This window comes from Lathyrus oleraceus, chromosome 5 (assembly GCF_024323335.1).
Source record: "Lathyrus oleraceus cultivar Zhongwan6 chromosome 5, CAAS_Psat_ZW6_1.0, whole genome shotgun sequence".
Classification (NCBI taxonomy): domain Eukaryota; kingdom Viridiplantae; phylum Streptophyta; class Magnoliopsida; order Fabales; family Fabaceae; genus Lathyrus; species Lathyrus oleraceus.
The window spans coordinates 4501753-4525876 of NC_066583.1; the positions used below are offsets into that span (position 1 = coordinate 4501753).

At 38.7% G+C, this 24124-nt stretch overlaps 2 non-coding genes across 2 annotated transcripts; both read left to right on the forward strand.

Annotated features, from left to right (window-relative positions):
* The first annotated feature begins 9220 nt into the window (after nt 1-9220).
* Nucleotides 9221-9327, forward strand: LOC127088560 (small nucleolar RNA R71). The gene has a single exon (XR_007790391.1). It is a non-coding gene; the product is annotated as a small nucleolar RNA R71 (small nucleolar RNA).
* A 10089-nt stretch (nt 9328-19416) lies between these two features.
* Nucleotides 19417-19498, forward strand: TRNAS-UGA (transfer RNA serine (anticodon UGA)). The gene has a single exon. It is a non-coding gene; the product is annotated as a tRNA-Ser (tRNA).
* Nucleotides 19499-24124: the final 4626 nt, after the last annotated feature.

A 24124-nucleotide genomic window follows, 5' to 3' on the forward strand; every position in this document is an offset into this window, starting at 1 on the left:
CTTGACATCAACAACCACCGTCACAACCTCAGATAACCCCACCTTATGCAAACCAGTTCGAGTAATGCCATTATAGCTATCCTAGTTCCTTTACTCTTATTTCACCCGTTTTCATTCTAGCGAAATCACATTAAGCCCTTTATCTTTTCGCGCACATAGTGGAGTAACCAGTTAGTGATTCTGATCCCCTTTTAGCTAGAAGTTCTGGTACATAAGTCGGATGACTTCGTTATTTAGTCCATTGCAAATTGCGGGGGATCGGACCGTAGTCCGCCCTACCAAGTTCAACACCAGATACCTGCTGAACCAACTCATAATGGATCTTTCATATTATGCTTTTGTATGATCTGCAACCTTTAGATTAAATGATTTGGTAAGGATCACCTAACTTAATTAGTGCATTTCCTGATATATATATATATATATATATATATTTTATGTTACTTTGGGAATCATTCACTTATATTCATCGACTCTCCACGTAGTTTGCCATTAAGATGGTGCTGACTTCTCGTATAAACTACTCGGGGTTACTATAAAACTAAAAGTTCAAGGGATTGGTATAATTGGTACTTATCCTGATCTAACATGTTGAGGTTCTTAGAGCGTTGTTATGGTAATAATTTTTTTCTTGATTTCACTCAAGTTTTATAAAATAAGCGACCTTTATACTTATTGGGTGTGTTAAATTTTTGTTATGGCTCATGAAAATTTTGAGGGAATAGATAATAGAAATTTTTCACACTTGGGAATTAACTTAAAATAAATCTATATTATAAGAAATATATATTTTTTTTATAAGGGAAATAACAATGAAAAGAAAGATACATACTTGAAAAAGAAAAAGGAGGATAGAAAGAACACGGTGTCCCCCCATACTTAGATGAAACATTGTCCCCAATGTTTCAAAGAAAACAAAAGATAAATAAAAAAAAAGGAAAAAGAAACTAAAGTTAATGCTGCCTGCCGCCTCTTGTTCTTGGACCTGGTGATCGTTGATGTACTTCTAAGTTGTCAAACCTGCTAAGCAAATCAGTGAACCGCTGGTCGGTTATGGCATTCCTCTCTTCCTGTTGTTGTTGCATTTGGCGCATTATTTGCATCATTTCGAGATTCTGTGCTTGCATACCATCAATAGCATCCATGATGTCGTCGTTGGTTGCAGGCCTTCTTCGTCGACGACGTCGTGAGGATGGGCCAGCTGCATTATCGGAAGGGTTGAGTGGGACTGATTGTTGTGCAGGAGCATGATCACCTTGCTCCATTTCTTCGAACTCGTTTGTAGACGGGTTTGCATGTGAAGGCTCGGTAGCTTCGGGAGCATTCAGATCATAGAGGTGGCGGTTGGGGTTGGTGACATCTGTTAGGGAAATGTTGGGTAGAACAACGCTTGGGACTGCCTGGTTATTCACCATAAGGTAATATTTTCCGCCTACTCTGTTCTTTATTAGGCGGCTGGACCGACAGTAGCTTATATCCATAAAGAGGGGAGGTAAAGATTCTAAAGTTTGGAGTCGGTCCCCTAGGTTTAAGCCAAGTGCTATGGTGGTGATTAATCCACCAATTACAAAAGGTTGACGGCCTCTAGCACATAAGGTGCGGATATGATGAAATAGGAAGAAGGCGGCGTTTATCTTAGTATTCGGTTCGAAGACGCATTCGAGGAAGAATAATTCCTTTGCGTTGACCTTTCTGTTGTTCGATCTTCCAAAAACTGTGTTTTGCAGGATGCGGATAAAGTACCGGATAGTTGGGTTATGTATATGGGAAACAAGGAGCTCTTCCCAGTTGTTGGCATCTACACCGGATATTTTCCTAAAGAGGTCGAAAGCGGCAACTGTGTTCCAATTTAAGTTTGGAGGGATTCTGGGGTAGACTTGACCTTCGATGGGGAACTGTAGCATGGTACTCAATTGGTTTTGGGATAGGGAGTACTCGGTGTTGAACATACGGAAGGTTGCGGTACCGGTTAAGTACTCGTCTTCACCGGTGGGAGTGTTGTACGCATATGAACTTAAAAATTCTAAGGTTAGGGATGGGTAGGTAGGTTGATTATGCGTGCATAGAAAGGTTAAATCATTAAGACGGAGCATCCATTCTATATCTTGAAGTAATCCTAATTCTTGTAAACAAGTTAAATCAGGATACCTGGTAGAGGTGACACCTCGTTGTTAGAAACGCTCGAACTGCTCCCTTTGATAATTATCATCTTCGGATCGGAAGATGATATTTCCGAAAGCTTGATTGCCCGCCATATCGATAAGTGGTTTGAAAGAGGTAATTAGGGGAGAAGGGAAATGAAATTGAGTTTAGAGAATGGTTTGTGGTGTATGAAGAAAGGTATGGTGGGTATTTACAGGGAAAAATTTGGAAGTTGGAAAGGGAGTGGTTGAAAAGTAAATAAATGTGGGTAAATGTGAATAAATGGGGAAGGTAAAAAGGTGAAGTGGTGTAACGGTCGTCTCCCAACGGTTAGTAACGTTAACATGGTCAGACGGTGTCACGTTCGTGACAGGGGCGTGACGGGCGTCACAGGCACTTGGCGTGACGTCCGTGATAGATTGTGTGACGCTTGTCACACAATCATTCTGGCATGGTTACTGCTTGCGTTCTTCATAATAATTATAGTAGTTTATTTTATTTTTTTTGTTTTGCTTTGCTTCAGATTATTTTACTCTGCTATTTAAATTTCCCCTGCATGCTATTCTACTTTGTATAATAGTGCATAAATATATTTTTTCTTTAATAAGTTATGTAGGCAGCAACAGTAGAGAGCATTATTGATAGATATTGCATAATTCATAATAAAATAGAATAAATCAATAGCTTCATAAAATAATCATAATGTAACATTGGAAAAAAAAACAAAAATGCGAAAGAGAAACAAATACGAACATAATTTGAAATAACATTAATGAATAATCTAACTAAAACTAAATAACTAAGAAAAACGACTTTTATCCATCTGCATGATCTCTGGCCGGAGGAACAAAGGAGTTAACACGGTATAGCAACTCGTGAAACTGATTTGTCATACTGTTCATGTATCCCAGAAATTCGTGTCTCATGTTAGCGAACTCTTCTCTGAGGGCGTCTTGTTCTGACATCAAAGCTTCAATGGCAGTGTTATAATCAGTTCCGGGCATATGATGTCTAAGGTCGGGTATTGCTGATTCTTCGGTCTGAACAGGTTGAGGAGGAGGATCAATATCATAATAACCAGATGGTGTCTGAGGGTCTGATTCAACATAAGGAATCTGGTCATCACAAATTTCATAGTCCTGGATGGACTCAGTGGATCTAGCAGGAGAGGGGGTTTCGTTCAGATTGTAGAGCCAGTTATTGCGGTTATGAACACTAGTCCTAGGATTGGGCATGGTGAATAGGCAAAGAACTTGGTTATTAATTATAAGCTCAAACTCGTCAGATCCTAGGTTTGCTATAAACATAGTGTTGAAGAGGAAGGGTATACTCATAATGGTAATGCCACAAAAAGGGCTTAAGTCAAGCATAGGCTGACGTAATCCGATAGCATTACCAATCATGGTTATCAAACCGCCTATTCGAATTGGTGCTCGTTCATCTTGGATAAGGTGGTCTAAATTTGCCAACATAAAAGTGGCACCGTTTACTGGACGGTTCTGGGAAGCACAAAATATGATAAAGAGTTCATCACGTGAAACTGTGGTACTGTTTGGCTTCTTCCCAAATAAGATGTGGGTCAGGATCTTATGGAAATAACGAAAGGTCGGGTTATGTATGTTTCCAGAGAGAAACTCATGTTCCTCGGGATCGTCATTTCCAGTCAAGCTTCCCCAAAAGTGTTCAAGTTCTCTATATTCAAAAAGTTCTTCTTGGCTCACTGTGAATGTGTCAAAGGAGGTAGGGAAACCTAAAAGGTTGGTAAAGTCTTGAATATTAAATTGGTACTCCATGTTAAATATTCTGAACTGGATGAAACCTCTGCTTATTCCTTTCCCATGGCTGGGTAGATAGATCAGGGAACTAAGGAATTCTAGTGTTAGTCTCCGGTAGGTGACGAAATGTCTACGGATAGGAGAGGTTTCCCACCCTATCTGACTCAGCAAATACAGGACACTTTCTCTTAGTCCAAGGGCAGTCATTGCCCAGTCATCAGCATACAGGCTAGGTAGTATCTCTCTCGTGGCTAGTTCCTCAAACTTTTGTTTTTGAGCTTTTCCTCTGAATTTGATACCCATACGATCGATTTGTCCCATCAGGTTAATGTTAGCTAGAGAAAAGAAAAACAAGAGTTTTAGTCAGGATTTGGCCAAATGCCGAAAGAAGAAGAGAAAAGTTTTTAATAAATAAATTAAAAATGAATTAAGAATGAACACTAAACAAAATATAAAAGAATAATTAAGGAAGAAAAAAAAAATATTTGTGGGTTGTCTCTCACTAAGCGCTTTGTTTAATGTCGCAAGCTCGACATAAAAACTATCAATTATAATCTATAAGTTCTGGAGGCATTTCGTCTAAGTGCAAGACTTGCGAATCTTCATTGTTTTCTGCATAGTGATAATGTTTTAGACGTTGCCCGTTTACGGTAAATGGTTCCATAGATTTGCCTTTAATTTCTACCGCTCCACTGGGAAAAACATTGGTGATTTGAAAAGGACCTGACCATCTAGATCGTAGTTTTCCCGGGAATAACTTTAGCCTAGAGTTAAATAAAAGGACTGTATCGCCTTGTTTGAAGATTTTCCTTGATATGCGCTTGTCATGCCATTGTTTTGTTCTTTCTTTGTAGATTCTGGCATTTTCGTAAGCGTCTCTTCTGAGTTCCTCTAATTCGCTTATATCAAGGATTCTCTTTTCGCCGGCGGCCTTATAGTTTAAATTTAGATTTTTAATAGCCCAATAGGCTTTATGTTCTAATTCTACCGGGAGCTGGCAGGATTTTCCATAAATGAGCTTAAATGGGGTTGTCCCTATGGGAGTTTTGTAAGCAGTTCGGTAAGCCCATAAAGCTTCTGGTAATTTCAATGACCAGTCTTTCCTTGAAGTGGCGACTGTTTTCTCTAGTATCTGTTTGATTTCTCTGTTAGACACTTCCACTTGCCCACTGGTTTGAGGGTGGTAAGGTGTCGCTACTCTATGTCTTACGCCATACTTAAGCAGTAATTTTTCGAGTACCTTGGATATGAAATGCGATCCACCATCACTGACTACTATTCTTGGGACACCAAACCTTGGAAATATTATATTCTTAAAGAGTCTAGTTAATACTCGTGTGTCGTTTGTTGGAGAAGCTATAGCTTCAATCCATTTTGATACGTAGTCAACTGCCATGAGTATGTATTTGTTACCGAAAGAGGATGGAAAAGGTCCCATGAAGTCTATTCCCCACACGTCGAAAATCTCTACTTCCAAAACGCCCTTTTGTGGCATCTCGTCACGTCTAGATATGTTTCCTGTGCGTTGACATCTGTCACATTTCTTAATAGCTGCATGTACATCCTTCCATATATTTGGCCAATAGAAACCGGCTTGTAGGATTTTAGAGCAGGTCTTGGATGTACTTGCATGTCCACCATAAGGAGCGGAGTGACAGTGTTGGATTATATTTTCTACCTCTTCTTCAGGTATACACCGACAGAAAATACCATCGGGGCCTCTTTTGAAAAGTAAAGGGTCATCCCAGTAATAGTGTTTTATGTCATAGAAAAACCGTTTCTTCTGCTGGTAGGATAAAGTAGGTGGAACTATTCCGGCAGCTAAATAATTGACGAGGTCAGCGTACCACGGTGTAACAGATATAGCTAAGGTGGTTTCTACCTGTTTATCAGTGTTATTTTCTTCCAAAGTAGCTATAAGTTTATCGTACGAAAAATCATCGTTGATCGATGTTCTTTCCGGTTCAAGGTTCTCAAGTCTCGAGAGGTGATCTGCTACTACGTTTTTAGTTCCTTTCTTGTCTTTGATTTCCAAATCGAACTCTTGTAGCAACAGGATCCACCTTAGGAGTCTAGGTTTAGCATCTTTTTTTGTTAAGAGGTATTTGATAGCAGTGTGGTCAGTGTAGATGATTATTTTGGCTCCGACCAGGTAAGAACGAAATTTATCTAGCGCAAACACTACTGCTAGAAGTTCTTTCTCGGTTGTGGCGTAATTCATTTGTGCTTCATCTAGAGTTCTACTTGCGTAATATATAACGTGAAGCTTTTTATCCCTTCGTTGTCCTAAAACAGCACCTACAACGTAATCACTGGCATCACACATTATTTCGAATGGTTCATTCCAATCTGGTGTCTGCATTATGGGCGCGGAGATCAGTGCTTGTTTAAGCGTTTGAAATGCTTCTAAACATCTATTATCGAATATGAATTCAGCATCCTTCATTAATAGCCCGGTTAAAGGTTTAGTTATTTTAGAGAAGTCTTTAATGAATCGTCGGTAAAAATCGGCATGTCCTAAGAAGCTTCGTACTTCTCTCACAGTTTTCGGGGGTTGAAGGTTTTCGATTACCTCTATTTTGGCTTTGTCTACTTCAATTCCTCTGTTCGAGATGATGTGTCCTAAAACAATTCCTTCTTGTACCATAAAGTGACATTTTTCCCAATTAAGTACTAGGTTTACTTTTACACATCGCTCTAGAACTCTTTCTAGGTTTTCAAGGCATTCTTCAAAGCTTTGTCCGCATACGGAAAAGTCATCCATAAATACTTCCATGATGTTTTCTAGAAAATCGGCGAATATTGCCATCATGCACCTTTGGAAGGTTGCGGGAGCATTACACAAGTCAAACGGCATTCGTCTATAAGCGAAGGTACCAAAAGGACACGTGAACGTTGTCTTTTCTTGGTCATCAAGGTGAATTGGTATTTGAAAGAAGCCTGAGTAACCGTCTAGATAGCAAAAATGAGAATGTTTTGCTAATCGTTCTAACATCTGGTCAATGAATGGTAAAGGGAAATGATCTTTTCGGGTTGCTTTGTTTAGTTTCCTATAGTCAATGCACATTCTCCATCCCGATTCGATTCGTTTGGTTATAGTTTCTCCTTTTTCATTTTCAATGACTGTTACACCTCCTTTCTTTGGTACTACGTGTACAAGACTAACCCATTTGCTATCAGATATAGGATATATGATACCTGCCTCTAATAACTTGGTTATTTCCTTCTTCACTACCTCACTCAGGATCGGGTTTAGTCTCCTCTGGTGTTCCCTAGAAGTTTTACAGTCTTCTTCTAGCATGATGCGGTGCATACAAATAGAAGGACTTATTCCTTTAAGATCGGTGATGTTGTAACCTAGTGCGGTTGGATATTTTCTTAAGATATGCAGGAGTTTTTCTGTTTCGAGTCTTCCTAGGTCAGCATTAACTATTACTGGTCGTTCAAGTTCTAAGTCTAGGAATTCATATCTCAGATTTTTGGGAAGTGTTTTCAGGTCTAGGGTTGGTTTCTTAAGGCATTGCGTAGGGTACGGTGTTATTGCTAAACATTGGTTAAGTTTGTCTTCTACAAGATAGTCAGATGATTTGTCTTTTTCTAACTCTGTTTCTTTTATGCATTCATCGATGATATCCATGAAGTAACATGTATCTTCTATTGCAGGTGCTTTCAAAAATTGGGAAAGAATGAACTCAATTTTCTCTTCTCCTACTTCGAAAGTGAGTCGTCCTTGTTTTACGTCTATGATTGCACCAGCCGTTGCTAAGAACGGTCTTCCCAGTATAATGGGTGTAACTTCATCTTCTCTAATATCCATAATTATAAAATCAGTTGGAATGTAGAATTGACCTATGCGCACTGGAATGTTTTCAAGAATTCCTACAGGATATTTAACGGAACGATCTGCTAGTTGCACAGATATTTTAGTTGGTCTTAATTCTCCCATTTCAAGTCTCTTGCATATGGATAAAGGCATAACACTAATACCGGCTCCTAAATCGCATAAGGCTTTGTCAATGACAAATTTTCCTATGTGACAGGGTATAGAGAAACTACCTGGGTCTTTAAGTTTAGGAGGCATATTCTGGATTATAGCGCTACATTCAGCGGTGAGTGTAACGGTTTCGCTATCTTCAAGTTTCCTTTTATTAGAAAGAATTTCTTTTAAGAACTTGGCATATGAGGGCATCTGCGTAATAACTTCTATAAACGGAATTGTGACGTTTAATTGTTTTAGTAGGTCAACAAATTTTTTGAATTGGCCCGCATCTTTGGTTTTAATAAGCCTTTGAGGGTAAGGGATAGGTGGTTTATAAGGTGGTGGAGGTACATAAGGTTCCTTCTTTTCTACGGTTTCCTTATTACTCTCTTCCTTTTCCTTAGGTTCACTTTCTTCCTCAGTTGACTTTTTAGAGTTTTGGTTTTCTATCCTTGGGTCAGACGGTCCTTCCACTTTCGTTCCACTTCTCAGTATAATTGCATGAGCATGGCTTCTTGGGTTAGGTTGGGGTTGGCCAGGAAATGTACCAGTTGGGGCAGCAGTATGCGCTTGTTGTTGAGCTACTTGTGATATTTGCGTTTCCAGCATTTTGTTATGGGTAGCCAGGGCATCTACTTTACTTGCTAGTTGTTTAATTTGTTCGCCAGTGTGTACATTCTGGTTTAAGAAATCTTTATTGGTTTGCTGTTGAGAAGCTATAAAGTTTTCCATCATGATTTCCAAGTTGGATTTCCTAGGGGCGTTATTGTTAGGTGTAGATGGGATCGGCTTTTGATATCCTGGAGGTATAGTTGGGGCTTGATTTGGAGATTGTCCAGGTGCGTATAAAGCATTATTACTCTTATATGAAAAATTGGGATGATTCTTCCAATTTGAGTTATAGGTATGCGAGTAGGGGCTTCCTTGAGCATAGTTTACTTGCTCCGCTTGGATTCCTGTTAGGAGTTGACAATCTGCAGGAGTGTGACCTTGGATTCCACAGACTTTGCAATTCTGAGTTATGGCAACCACGGTGGCTGGAGGTGATACATTTAAACTTTCAATTTTCTGGACCAGAGCATCCACTTTTGCATTAACATGATCAAGGTTACTTATCTCGTACATGCCAGTTTTCGTTTGAGGTTTTTCTACCATTGTTCGTTCGCTTCCCCACTGATAGTGGTTTTGAGCCATGCTTTCGATAAGTTGGTAGGCATCAGCATAAGGTTTGTTCATTAGTGCACCACCTGCGGCGACGTCTATTGTTAACCTCGTGTTGTACAGGAGACCATTATAGAAGGTATGAATTACGAACCAGTCTTCTAAACCATGGTGTGGACAAAGTCTCATCATGTCTTTGTATCTTTCCCATGCTTCGAAGAGAGACTCGTTATCTTTCTGTTTAAATCCATTTATCTGGGCTCTTAACATAGCTGTTTTGCTCGGCGGAAAATATCGGGTAAGAAAAACTTTCTTCAACTCGTTCCATGTGGTGACTGAGTTGGAAGGAAGAGATTGAAGCCATCTTCTAGCGCCATCTCTTAACGAGAAAGGAAAAAGACGAAGTCGAATTGCCTCTGAAGTGACACTGTTAGCTTTAACAGTATCAGCGTATTGGACAAATACGGATAAATGAAGGTTTGGATCCTCGGTAGGATTTCCAGAGAATTGGTTCTGTTGCACTGCCTGTAACAGTGAAGGTTTAAGTTCAAAGTTGTTTGCTTCGATTGCGGGTGGAGCAATACTCAAATGCGGCTCATCTTGCGATGGAGCGGCGTAATCTCGAAGAGCACGAGCTGGTTCTGCCATCTCGGGTATCGGCGAAGGAAGAAGATTTTTGAGATCAGGAAGTTCGACAGGAGGGAGATTGTTTGCAGCACGATATTCCCGAATTCGTCGTAAGACTCGGAGATATAGTTCGATATCGTTGATTCGTAAGTAGAACGGCTCGCCTTGTGAGCGAGTGTGTGGCATACAAATCAACGAAAGAAAGAAAAGAAAAGGAAAATAAGCCTTAGTCTCTACAGCGTAACAGAAGAGTTACGATATCGACTAAATAAAAGTCCCCGACAACGGCGCCAAAAACTTGATCGCGACTTTATGAGTCGAATTTGGGGTACAAACTGCAAGTGCACAGTTCTATCGCGTAGTTTTAAAAGATATCGATCCCACAGGGACTTATGAATCGATATACCGTTTTCTAAGGTTACTTCGTAAAGCTAAGGCGGGTAATACTTTGATTGTTTGGGGAAAAGTTAAAACTAAAAATAGGATCTAAATTAAATATCGACTAAACGGATATCGGTATGTAGTTCGTCGTAATTAGGGAATCAATTCTTCGTTGGTTTCTTGGTTTTAAAATAAATCTTTTCAGTTGACACTATTGATTAAAAGTCTTATCTCAAACTCTCGCTCTGTTGAATGAACTATGATTTTATATTAACGTAGCTGTCACTTATTAGTTAAGTCAAAAACCACTTTTTGAAAACAATAGAATCCGTAGAAACTCTTTTTAAGAAAACACTAATCGTTTAAACACCCTTGTCTCAAACTCTCGCTCTGTTGACTTAGGTTATATAATTAAATTCAAATGCTTAACTCTCGTCCTCACATTCAACCTTTAAAAATACTTTTTGAAAAAGATTAGAATTTAATTAACTCTAAAAATTGCTCTCGCCCTGATCTAGAATTAATGTCCCATTAACACTGTCCAGTTAAAAACTCAAACTCTCGTTCTATTGATTTTAACTTCTTTATGTCTTTTACTTTCGTACAAAAACCTTGTTATTAAACCTGTAAATTGAGACCATGAAAAGAGTGATTTTAATTTTAAACTTAATTAAACCAACTTAGTTTTGATTCCTTCATTCCGCTTACTTTACATACCGATACCTAAATAAATTAGCCAGACATACTAAACAGATCTAAATAATCAGCATGCATAAACAAATTCATCTCAGGCAAATAATATAAATAAACAGTAAAACAAAGCATATATAAATTCAAACAATAATTAAAGAACCTGAGTAATTAACAGCAGTGTCGAACATCCACCACAGACCGGTTGGATTTATTCTTGAATTCTTCAATCAAACAGAAAAATAAAAGTGAAGAAATAAAAATCTAGGGTCTAACGTAAGGTTAGATCTAGTAAAAGATACACAATAGTTTCCGGTGTAGAAACTATTGTGCGAAAAAGAATTAATTAAGTGCTGAAAGCTTAACTGGAAAAGAAAATAAAAATAAAAATAAAAATTGCAATTAAAAGCAAAAACAGTAAAGAAAAATAATGGTATGCTTGCACGGCTGGAAGAAGAAAATTGAACGAAGTCGGGGAGCTTCTGCAGGGTTTGCAAGGCCAATATTTATACTGGTCACTTTGTTGTAACGGTTTCCAAGATTCTTCCGTTCACGTTCCAATGGTCAAGCGTAACAATAGGCCTCAACGTCTTTGTTGCGCTTCTGAAGCCAAAAATATAGGAGAATGGTGTGACGTTCGTCACACCATGTGTTACGCTCGTAACACAAGTGGGTAAAGCGTGACGCTCGTCACAGCCTGTGTGATGCTCGTCACAGGCACAACGGCTGTGTTTTTGGGCTGGGCTTTGGCTTTTGATATTTGCTTCTTTTCATTCTTTTTGCACCTCCTTTTCTTCCTTTTTTACTTGTGCTTCAAATAAACTACCTGAGATAAATAGAAAGAAAATACCGAGTAATATCGCGTAAAATGAAATAAATTGAAGTAAATAATAATATAATTTAATTAAATTGAGTCCTAGAATGTGATATTATTTCATGTTATCAGGGATGCCAAATCTGCAGATGATATGACTTTGGACAAAGTCCATTACAACCTCTTGGTCTACATTTGTTAATGCCACGGCTTCGACCCATTTTGTGAAATAGTCGATACCGACCAAAACATATCTTTGTTGTTTCGACGAGGCTGGTTTTATTTCTCCGATAACATCCAGTGCCCACCCTCGAAAAGGCCAGGGCTTCACAATTGTATGCAACTCGCTTGCAGGCACATGCTGTATGCCCCCATGCAATTGGCATTCCTGACAGCTTTTAGCAAATTCAATGCAATCTTTCAACATTGAAGGCCAATAAACTCCTGAGCGCATTAAGAGCCATTTCATCTTTAAACCTGCTTGATGCGCCCCACACGCTCCGCTATGTACACTAGACACAGCCACATATGCCTCGCTTTCCCCTAGGCATTTTAGTAACACTCCTTCAACTGTCTTTTTGAATAGTTCATCATTCACCAAGACGTAGCTAAAGGCTCTATATTTTACCTTTCGGTCTGTCGACCCTATAGGATTACGTAAATAATCGACTAGCGGTTTACGCCAATCACTTTCTCCCTCGTCGTCGACGGTCAGAATTTCAAAATGATATTTATCTACAGCTTCCAACTTTATAATCGACAGATCTGATGGTGATAATAATGTCGCTCGTACTTTCTCTCTCACTTGGACCCCTTCATCCTGGTCTTTCGACGCCTTGTACCCTGAGGCCTTCCACGCCAAATCATTTGCTCTCTGGTTCTCTTTCCGTAGTATATGCTGGAGGTTGACTTGCTCAAACCTCTTGAGTAATCTGATGGTAACCACAAAATACATGATTAAATTTTCTTTAACACACCTGTACTCTTTTGATACCTGCTTAATCACTAACTCAGAGTCTCCCATAATTTCTACATTCTTTGCCCCCAATTCTAGCAGAAGTTCAAGTCCTGTAATCAGCGACTCATATTCTGCTTCATTATTTGTACATACCCCTTCAATTCTGTATTTGAACTCTTCTGGAATTCCATATGGGAAAATTATGACTCCTCCTATCCCAGATCCATGCTTATGTCTTGAACCGTCGAAGTATAATCTCCATGGCACTATGTCTACATAATTTTGTGCCATTTCGAACATTGAATGGTTGATAGGGAAATCTGCCACTACTTGCCCTTTCATTGCTTTCAAGGGTACGTATGTCAGAGAGTACTCTGTTAACGTCAAACCCCATTTTCCAATTCGACTATGCAAAATTGGTTTAGATAACATGTGCTTAATAATATCAAAGTGAGAAGATACGTACACATCAACAGGCTTAATATATTGCTTTAGTTTCATACAAGAGAAATATAGGCATAGACATAGTTTTTCTATATCGCTATACCTAGTTTCAGGGTCATTAAGCATTCGACTAAGGTAATACACAGGTCTTTCGACACATCTTTCATCCTCTTGGACTAACATACTTCCTATAGTCGATTCTGAGACTGCTATATACAACCTCATTGGCCTATTCCTAACATGAGGGGCCAGCATTGGAGACCTGGTCAAATACTCTTTGATCTTGTCAAAAGCCTCTTGGTGCTCTTTTTGCCACTCAAAATCCTCTTTCTTCAGTCGAAGTAGTGGGGAAAAGGCTTTTGTTTTGCCACTTAAATCAGATATAAATCTTCTAAGAAAATTTATTTTGCCCAACAAAGATTGTAGTTCCTTTTTGGTCGACGAAGGCTTGATGTCCATAATGGCTTTTGTTTTGCTTTGGTTTACTTCAATACCCTTTTTATGCACCACAAAGCCAAGGAAATCGCCTGCCTGCACACAAAAAGCACACTTTAATGGATTCATTTTCAATCCATATTTCCTCATCCTTAGGAAGGCCTTTCGGAGATGTTCGACGTGAACGTGTCGACCATTTGATTTATCACAATATCATCAATGTATAGTTGCATGAAATCTTCGATAAAATCATGAAAAATTGCGTTCATTACCCTCTGATATGTCGCTCCAGCATTCTTCAAGCCGAATGGCATGACAACCCACTCATATGTCCCCAAGGCTCCTGGGCACCAAAACGCCGTCTTCGGCACGTCTTCTTCTGGAATAAAAATTTGGTTATATCCAGCATAACCATCTAACATACTTAAATATTCGAAACCAGCGGACGAATCGACCAGCATTTCCGCCACGGACATGGCATACTCATCTTTGGGGGTTGCATCATTTAGATCTCTAAAATCAATACATACTCTTAAAGACCCATTTTTCTTGATGACTGACACAATATTGGCCAACCATTCGACATACCTTGCAGTTTGTATAAACTTGCTTTTTAGGAGTCTTTCTACTTCTGCTTTTATCTTTGCCATGATCTCTGGGGCGAAATGCCTGGGCGTCTGCTTTACTGGCTTTCTTCCAGTTTTTATTGGCAGCTTTAACTCGACCAAATCCCTACTCAAACCATGAATTTCGTTATAATCCCAAGCAAAACAGTCTCTAAATTCTTTAAGTATGGATATTACCTCAGACTTTAGTTCTTTGTCGATGCTGGCGCTGATGTATGTTGGCCTCTTTTCGCCATTTTCGCCAAGGTCGACTTCTTCCAAGGGGTCTTTTGGTCGGATTTTCTCTGGTACCTTTGGGTCTTTTTCAAACCCTAAAGGTTCATTGTCATAAATACAGTCCAAACGCTGCATGTTGACGTTTCCTTTAGCCAAAACTGGCTTATCTGGAGGCTCTGGCCCAATAGCCACATAAACCCCTTTACTTACCTCGTAGGCTTCGACAACCATGTTTTCTTCAGCCTCTAGAGCCGACTTTATTTTGTTCTCGACAACGTATGCCGAAATCTTTCTTAGAGATTCTAGCTCAGTCATCATCAGTGACATCTCCCCAGCCTGTTAGCCGGATACCTGTATAGGATGGATCATCCAAACGTTCCACATCCCAAATGAAGCCATGAGTCTCGTGTAAAGTTAGAGAAACAAAATCCTCACTCAGATTAGCATATACATCCTCAGCTGGAAAATAAGGAGAAATGTTGGTCAGCTTTCTCTCGAACTCCTTCTTGCCGACATTATTTACGTCAGCCATGAAGTACCCTTGGTCGGCTTCGATATTTTCGACCACTCCATCTTCTCTCCAAATCACCAATCTTTGGTGCGCTGAAGATGGTACGGCCCCGACACCATGGAGCCATTCTCTGCCAAATAACAAGTTGTAACTTGGCTTAACATCTATCACCATAAACAACATCGGTCTAGTTATTGAACCCACCGTGATGTTCACCATAATCACACCCATGGTGCTTTTTGTTTTTCCCCCGTAGTCAGACAAGACCATGTTGTTGGATCTGATGTCAGTATCATATTTGCCAATCTTCCTCAGAATATGGTGCGGCATGATGTTGACAGTGGCGCCACAATCGACCAAGACTTTGTTGATAGTTACCCCTTCTACTTTGGCCCTTATCAGCAATGGTTTCAAATGATTTTTCATAGTCATCGTGGGTCTTTCGAAAACTGCTTCTTGGCTTTCAGCAGAGCCATCGTTTAGCACAAAATAGCATCTTGGCTGGTGCAAAGCCATTTCTTCAGCGTCAGCATCGTCTACCGACTCCTCCACTTCAGTCACATAATTATATTCTTGTGGTAGAATTGACACCACGTTGACCAAGATGTCCAGACTTGCTTCGGACTTTGAATTAAAGTCATCAGTAACTTCATCAGAACATTTCTCAGTTGGTCGACGAACATACTCTCTGATCCGTTCTTTTGTTGCTGTGTTGACCTTCACAACAACCTTCTTTCCAGAATTTGCCCCACTGGACATGCCTCTTCCAGCTATTCCTCTAGCAGCCTCTCTTTCGGCTTGCTTACGCCTCTGGAAGCGTCTCCATTGAGTCCTTGACATGGGGTTCTTCCCCAAATAATTTTCAGAGACGTGAGTCCTTTTTTCAGACTTGAACTCACGCCTGTAATTAATTGCTAGACCTCCTATACCAGCAGCAACAACCCCTTGTGGGGTCTCTTGTTTTTCCGGAGGCTTGACCCAAGTGCCTCTAGGGACACTTGCCGATGGTACAAAGCTTTTAGGCCTCGCCTGGGTATTTTCCACAGTCTTTTCTGAGCCTCTTTCATTCTGGTACTCTCTGGTCGACCCGTTTCTTTTGCTTTTTCCCAACTGCAGCTTCTGGAAATTTCCCGCGGCTATTTTGTCGGTAACAGCACCACATATAGGGCACAGGCAGACTTGTGAACCCTTGTTCTTGCAGCGATATAGGAAATCTACTAAGTCTTCATCAGCCCTTGGGTAAACTTCAGCTAAGTCAATGTTTGGGCTTTCACCAGTTTGCTCCAGCATGTCGGCCTCATCGTATTCGGTGATCTCGACCATGTTGATCTCGACTGGCTCCACAAGCAGAGCTTCCTCCTGGTGGAGTGGGTCAACATCAATCTTCATTCTGCGGCCAGCAAATTTCAGCCTGCCTTCTTGAATCGCTTTCTGAACCAGATCCCTGAAAAGGTAACAATTAGAGGTATTATGACCAAGATAGTTATGATACTTACAAAAACCTTTTTTCTGCCTTTGTTCTAATGGTGGTATTTTAGTACCAAGTGGCACCACCATTTGACCATCTTTGACTAACAGATCAAAAATTTCCTCACACTTTGCCACATTAAAAGTATAAGTTTTTGAAGAGAATTTTGGGTTGTTTTCGACAGGATTTTTTCCTTGCGCAGGAAGTAATGACCGACACTCGTAGGCGGATCCTGGCTTTAATTCAGCCACGTCAATTTCTAATTCGGTCGATCAAGCATAATCAGCTTCATATATTGGGTCTGTCGCGTGGTAGTCGACAAACGCTACTTTTTCTTTCTTAGCCTTATTGTGTCTATCTTTTTCTAACCTTAGCCGTTCGAGATGTCGAACTCTGTCAGCCAATTGTGACATACTTTTCCCAAAAGTTGGGTCTATTTTCTTCCTAATGGAATAATCTAAACCCCCTGCAGCCATCTGAACCAGTTCATGTTCTGGCACTTGCGTGAAACACCTGGCCTTTAATGATCTAAATCGATTCAGATAATCGTCGATGCTCACAGCAAACCTTCTCTTGATACTAGACAATTCTGCCAAACTAATTTTGGAGTGTCCTTCGTAAAACTGTTCATGGAACTTCTTTTCTAATTTGGCCCACGAACCGATTGAACTTGGGACCAAAGAAGTGAACCATGTGAAGGCAGCCTTAGTCAGAGAGGAGGGAAAGTTCTTTACTCTCAGACACTCATTATGAGCAAAATCTCCTGACTCTGTTAGATATCTGGCAACATGCTTTATTGTCGATTCACCGGACTCTCCCCCAAACTTAGTGTATTTGGGCACTTTCATTCCCCTAAGTGCCTCAGTTTGGATAATAAATTCAGCCAACGGTGAGGCGTATAGTGGCCTTTGCAATGTGGCACCCATACCATTTCTAGCCATAATACTTTCGACAATAGTTGTCAAATTATTTTCTACTGCTAAATCTTCTTGTCGATGTTGATCGACAATTTGATCAGCATCTTGGTGTCGGTTAACCAACACCATCTGGTTACGTCCTGCGACTCCTGATTCAACACCTTGATTTTGTTGAGGAATAAGGATTTGTCCCTCGTGGATTGTTTCATCTTCTGCTGCCCCTATCTCCATCTGAACATGAGCAGTTTGCCTAACCACTTGCGCCATCTGTCGAGTCGGTGCCCCCAGAAAATTACACAAGCGCGCCAATTGATTCGCCACCTGCCTATTTGTTTCAGCAGATTCCTGTATCACTGGATTAAAAACTGTACCCATTTGATTGGTTAACATACTAACCAACTCATGGTTACTATCATCCATTTGTTGCCTCAATACCGCTATTGAAGTGTTCGACAACGGTATGGTTCTGTTCTGAGTATCATTCCTAACATTGCCTCCTTGCGCTGATCCTTGCAGGGCGAGATTAGTATTTTGAGTTTTGTCTGAAAATAATGCTGCACTTGATGTCGACTGATATCCTGGCATTAAAGAATACGACATTCCATAAAGAGGATATGTGGTGCCAAAGCGAGGCACAAAAGGTCTGAACGTCATTATCGTTGATCCTGAATCCCCCGGTGGAGGTAAAGGAATTGATGTTCCAACCGCACCCGTAGTCGACACCGTTGAGGTTGCACTTGTCATCGGCGGTAAAGTGGCAACCTGTGAGATTACTGTTTCCGTAGTGGATAAAGTTCCTCGTGGCACTTCATCTGTATTGGAATCTGACATTTTCAAAGTTTCTCGTGGCTTACTATATAGTTTGCCACTTCTAAGTTTCATGCAATTTCGTAACTGCACTAGCACCGTCCCACTGGGCGTGCCATTTTATTTACTGTGGAAATTGGTAAACAACTGCTGGTCTTCCCTAGGTCTTGAGACTAAGGGTTACTTGTAGGATCGACTAGTTGATCCTAGGACATGTGCTAGTGCAAGTGTGGCTTATTCAAGTCGACGGACTAACTTTGTGAGGAACGGCTCCTGACAAAGTGTTGAACAAGCGCAGGTTTTTCCACATGAACGGTTTAAACGATGCTATAGCCTATGGGTGACTCGTGACCGACAGCGCTACAGCATTCAAAAGATGTAAACGACGAACACACTTTTGGTGAACTCTATTATCGTAATAGAATCAGTGTCGACAGCGTAAACGACAACGTAAAGTGATAACTCAAAAGTAAATGAAATTACAATAAAATGTTCAACGAGAACAATTGAAAAGTAAGGAAGTTACATTGAAATAAATGTGGTGATTCACGTACATAGCACTCTTAAAAACTCTTGCTTCCTCTCGCTGGGAATGAGAAGTTTCTTACAAGTGATTTTTAGTACAAAGTGAACACCCCGAGCCCCTCGTGGGATATCCTATTTATACTAACCAAAGAAACTGCCTACAGGCTAAAAACTCCTAAAAACTAGCAGACGTCGTGCCCCACGATCTGCAAACCGTTCTACCCACGTCTTGCAAACTGCTCCAGATTCTGGCGCTTTTATTCTTCTTGTAACTGCTAGTCATTTTCCAATTTCAAATTTCCCCCTCCCAGATATTTAGGGCGACACTGTCTTCTAAGTATTTGGCATGATCCAAAATCCTTTAAGTCCCCAACTTCAGTTTAGTCGACGGAATGGCCTGTCGACCAAACATGCTTCTCCTGTCGGCTTCATCCCTTGATGACTTATGTTTTTCAACTCTTGCTCATTTCAGGAACATCTTCATCCTTTGATGGGGTATAACCCCCAAATTCACAAGACTCTTTCACCAATTACGCTTTTAACATGCCTTAGAGATTTCTCGTGGTAACAGTCATACCGAGGAAGTGAGAGACCAAATGTATATGCTTGAGTGTGCGACGATGAATCAAGCTAAGACTGATAAATTTATCAATTCTCAAATTGTATAATCAATACATATTCTTTTTTTAGCGAATATTGTATATAATTTAAATAATGTAAAATTCATTTTACTATTCATAAATGTAGCATGATAAAGTATTAGTGATTAATTAATGTTAAAATGAAATGCAATTAATTTAGGTGCAGGTATTTGTTTTAGTATATACGGCAGATAAACAAAGAATCCCAACTTTGATTCACTCTATGATGTTCAAAATCTAGTCATAATAAATTAAAGAGTAATGAATATAAAGGTGATTCTAAATAATTAAGCATCAACGTCGATATGTCCGAGTGGTTAAGGAGATAGACTTGAAATCTATTGGGCTTCGCCCGCGCAGGTTCGAACCCTGCTGTCGACGATTTCTTTTTCTCAATGAGTGGAGGATTTAGAATGTATTTACTCTTTACCTACGTGAAGCTTTTATTTCTCATTGCTTTAATTAATTATTTCTCATTATTACTATGTTGTGACAACTTCTCCATCTTATTATTTAATATTTAATTATTTTGGAACATTGCTTTAATTAAATTTTTTAATTCAATTTAATTTGTTTTGTTAAGTTTGTCTTATTCATATTAGTACTCAACCTTTTTCATTTGACAAATTCAACAATTCTTCAAACAAATGAAAATTAATTTGGAGTGAATTGAATATGACAAAAGTAAATTGAATGTGAAAGTGATTTATATTTGGATAGATTTATACAAATATGAATTGAACAATAAATTTTAGTGTGAAAATCATGTTTAAACTCGAAAGTTATAAATCATATTGTTTCGTTCATCAATCAGAAATGGATGAAGTTGATGAATTGAATGTCTTGAACCAAGGGTGTTGATCTCCGTGATGGCCACATGGTGGATCTTCCTGGTTAACTCTCCAACATCCAAGTCAATTCAATGTTCAAGATGAGTATGGGAAAAATGGGGATTAGAAAATGTACATTGTTTCTTGTGAATACTGACTTTATACCTTGGGCTGAGTGAAGTGAATTTGAGATGAATTAGACATTAGTCATTTGGGCCTTTGGTCAGTCCAGAACAGTTGTCCTTAAGGTTTTGTCGGGCACTGAGTGAGGCAGGGAAGCCTTTAGCAATTTTGATCGGCTTTCAAAACATTGTCTGATGCGAGCTAGACCTAAAACGTTTGGAGTCAGTTGAAAAAGTAGTGGAGAACATGCACATTAAATGCATTTTCATCATTGGGATGTTTTATCTCCTTTTTTTTACACGTGTGATGATGCAGCAAGCTAGGGCGTGAAGCAATTTATAGTGCACTTGAGTGTACTCGAGTTTGCTTGTATTCCCCGGAGGAATCTATTCGTTGATTTCATAACTCATTTATTTAGCTGATCTCCACTTTTGACTATACTCATTTTAGATCTTGAATTAACTTGGGCATTGGATTGTTAACCACGTGGGTCCACCATTCGCCTCCGTAAAGGAGATCAACACCTATGTTCAAGCCACTTTGTTATCCAAATGCATACATTTATGGTTCTTAGAACAAAACATGAACTTTTTGCAAAAAAAATTGAGAGCGTTAACTAGGACGATTGTTGTTGTATAGTTTTCTTCATTTCTTCTACTTCATCAACCTCATATAACCAGGTACCATCCTAAAATCAAGCTTTTATCTGCAATATTTCTTGCTTGTTGGTCAGGATGAATGATAATACAATTAACCTAGTGAGCAGTTTTAAGGGCGAAACTTGATCTACCTCGAGAATGACGACATCCCATGATTCTCACCTCCCCCAATTGATCATAATCTTCTGGATCCAGATGCCGTATCTTTATCTCACGATTCAGACTCATAAATGGTATCTAGGGATTCCTTGGAGGAAAGAACTTCTTCATCCGACTCATTACAAGTTGCTTTATCAAATGTCGCCAGAGAGATAAATAATGTCAAGGTCTTGATGCTCCGTCCCATCTTAACCAAGAAGGAAATACAAGTCATCCAACAAAGGAGATAATGCGCTAAAAGATTTATCCAACTTTTCTTGAATACCAATAATTCTGAATCTAGTGACAATGAGGTGAAGGCCCATTTGGATCTTTGAATTCGTCCAGACGCAACAAAGCTCGTTTGGGTGGATGCATAAGTAATGGGTATTCCATATGTTCTGACTATTGGACAACGGTAGAGGCTGCAGGTATCGTGGTCGGCAGTCCTTTGGAATGGTCGGTTCTTTCAATGGGCCTAGATAATAAGATATGCATCATCCAACCATTTGATGATTTCTTTCTTTAGCACCTCCTTCATGACAGGGTCCAGTATTCTATATCTTTCCACATTATTCTTTGCATTCTCTTCCAATAGTATTCTATGCATACACACAGTAGGACTAATCCCCTTGATATCAGAAATTTCCAAACTATTGTTTTCTTATGTCTTTTCAAAAGCGCCTAAAGTTGACACCTCTTCCCTTCAGATAATTCAGTTGTAATGATCATTGATAACTTCTATCCTACCTCCAAGTAGGCATATTGAAAGTGTGAGTGTAGTTGTTTCAATTCTAATTAAGGTGGCTTTCCCATTTATGGACATTGATTTTCACCATTTCATCAGTAATCCTCGAATTTCTAAGCATCAATGTTGATATGTCTGAGTGGTTAAAGAAACTGACTTGAAATCTATTAGAGTGTGTTTCTAAAATATATTTTGGAAAAAATCATTAACTTAAAAAACACTGCTCACTTTCACGTAGTCCGTGTTATGTTTTGAAACCGTAAAAGTCATGTTGTTGCTCCACATATTACAATTTAAGAAACAATTTTTGAAAAATAATAAATCATAATTAATGACTAAAGCGTTGTCGCTGTTTTTAGAAATTAAATCCAATTTTTACGATCGAGTGACGAGTCTCACATTGTCGCGCTGTTGACCAATATCTGAGTGTTTTCGCTTTCGCACAAAACGTTTTAATTTAAAACTAAAAATCAGAACCCGAAAAATAAATTAATATTGAAATTATATGCCAATTTGATTTACTAAGTTCTGTCGAAACAACGGTCCACACATCCGGACTCTAGGAATTTTAACCGGACATAATTGAAACAAAACTCATATTATTATTACTATGCATGAATAGAAACATGAGCAAGATAAATTGATGTTTATTCAAGGTATTACTATATACTAGCATGCAATATATATATATATATATATATATATATATATATATATATATATATATATATATATATATATATATATATATATATATATATATATATATATATATATATATATATATATATATATAAAAGTGATACTAACAAGTGATGATGATAAGTGGAACTTAGGAACAAAAACAGTAACAATTGGAAAGGATTAAGTAATAAAAAACAAAAAAACAAAAAAAAATATTAAAACTTGAAGTAAATAAATTCACGAAGTTTAAGAAGAAAATACTTATGGAAAATAAATGCAGAGCGGGAAATTAAAGCGGAAAAACTTGAATAAAAATCTACTGGAATTGAATTGACGAAAGTGCTTAAATAGTAATTGATCCAAGTAAAAGCTCAAAACTCTGAAAACTATGGTGTACTAACTATCCGGGGTAAACATTTTAGCACTTTACAAACTGAATTTTTCTGCCTACTTAACTCTAAAATAAAACTTGGATCCCTTTAAAACCTAAAAGCTAAAACTATATATAGTGTTGTAAATGCTGAAGTGATGAAGAATTCGTATAGAGATCAATTGAGGAAAAGGTGGGTGAGTGGGAGAAACCATTCATGCTGCTGCTAAAAATCTGGGTATAAAGTCCATGGCGTTCGTTATGGCCTCATGGCATTCGCCATGATTTCAATGTGGGTGAAGTGGTAAGGGAGGAGACCATGGCAAGCGACATGCCCCTGTGGCGAACGCCACATGTTGAAAATGTCACTCTTGAAGTTGCTTCATGCTTATGTTCTCTTTTTCTTTACTTTTGGGCCAATTTTGCTTCACTTTATCTCATGCCAACTCCAAATGGGGAATCTCTGCAACACAATCAAAATACAAACATAACACTACATATAAATATGAAATGAATATAAAACAGATAAAAATGCATGTGAATTGAGTCGGAAAATGCTATAAGTTTCATGGTTATCAACTTCCTCACACTTAAACTTTTGCTTGTCCTCAAGCAATGTTGCTACATATATGAAAAAACTTTTAAAATTTTAGCATCTAATATCAAGACTCATGAAAAGCAATTGCATTCAAATATTCATATTGGGCCACAAACTCTACTTCGATTAGGACTTATATTGATAGGTACTAACTCGTACACTAAGGATATCATAAGAACAGAAGTCCACAATTGTGCGGTCATAAGCCTCCCTCCTATGCAAACAAATATGTACCATATTATTATGCTCAATCCTAACTAACTCATCCTCTTTTTCATCCTTTTTCATTCTAGCGCAATCACATTAAGCCAGTTATCCTTTCACACTTATAGCAAGATAATCCGTTAGTGACTATGATTTCATTGTTATTTTATTTTATTTATTTTTATTTCACTTTGACTCAAATATCAACAACAAAATAGGTTTGCACCGTTAGGTTATATAGTGGTAAATTTTTTGAGATTAAGCTATTAATTAACTTAACTCACAAAGTAGGAGTCGCCACCACGCTTTTATTATTTCCAAAGGAAAGGGAAAAAGAACGAACAAAACCCAAAGAAGTTTTAAAACAAAAACTAATAAAAATAGAGATAAGGGTCTGAGGGTTGGTTATGCAAAGGGAAAGTATTAACACCCTAAACATCTATAGTATTCTATAGGAACCTCTTTGAAAATCTGTGTATTTGAGCTTAAAAATTGTGTTGTTTGCAAAAGATTGGGGAGATGAGAAAAGAAATATTTTTTTTTATAATTCTGTGTTTGTCAAGACTTCCTGAGTCTCATACCTACGTACCAACAAAATGCAATGGAGGATCAAAATCTCGTAGTTTGTAGTAAAAAGAACAAAGATGTTTGTT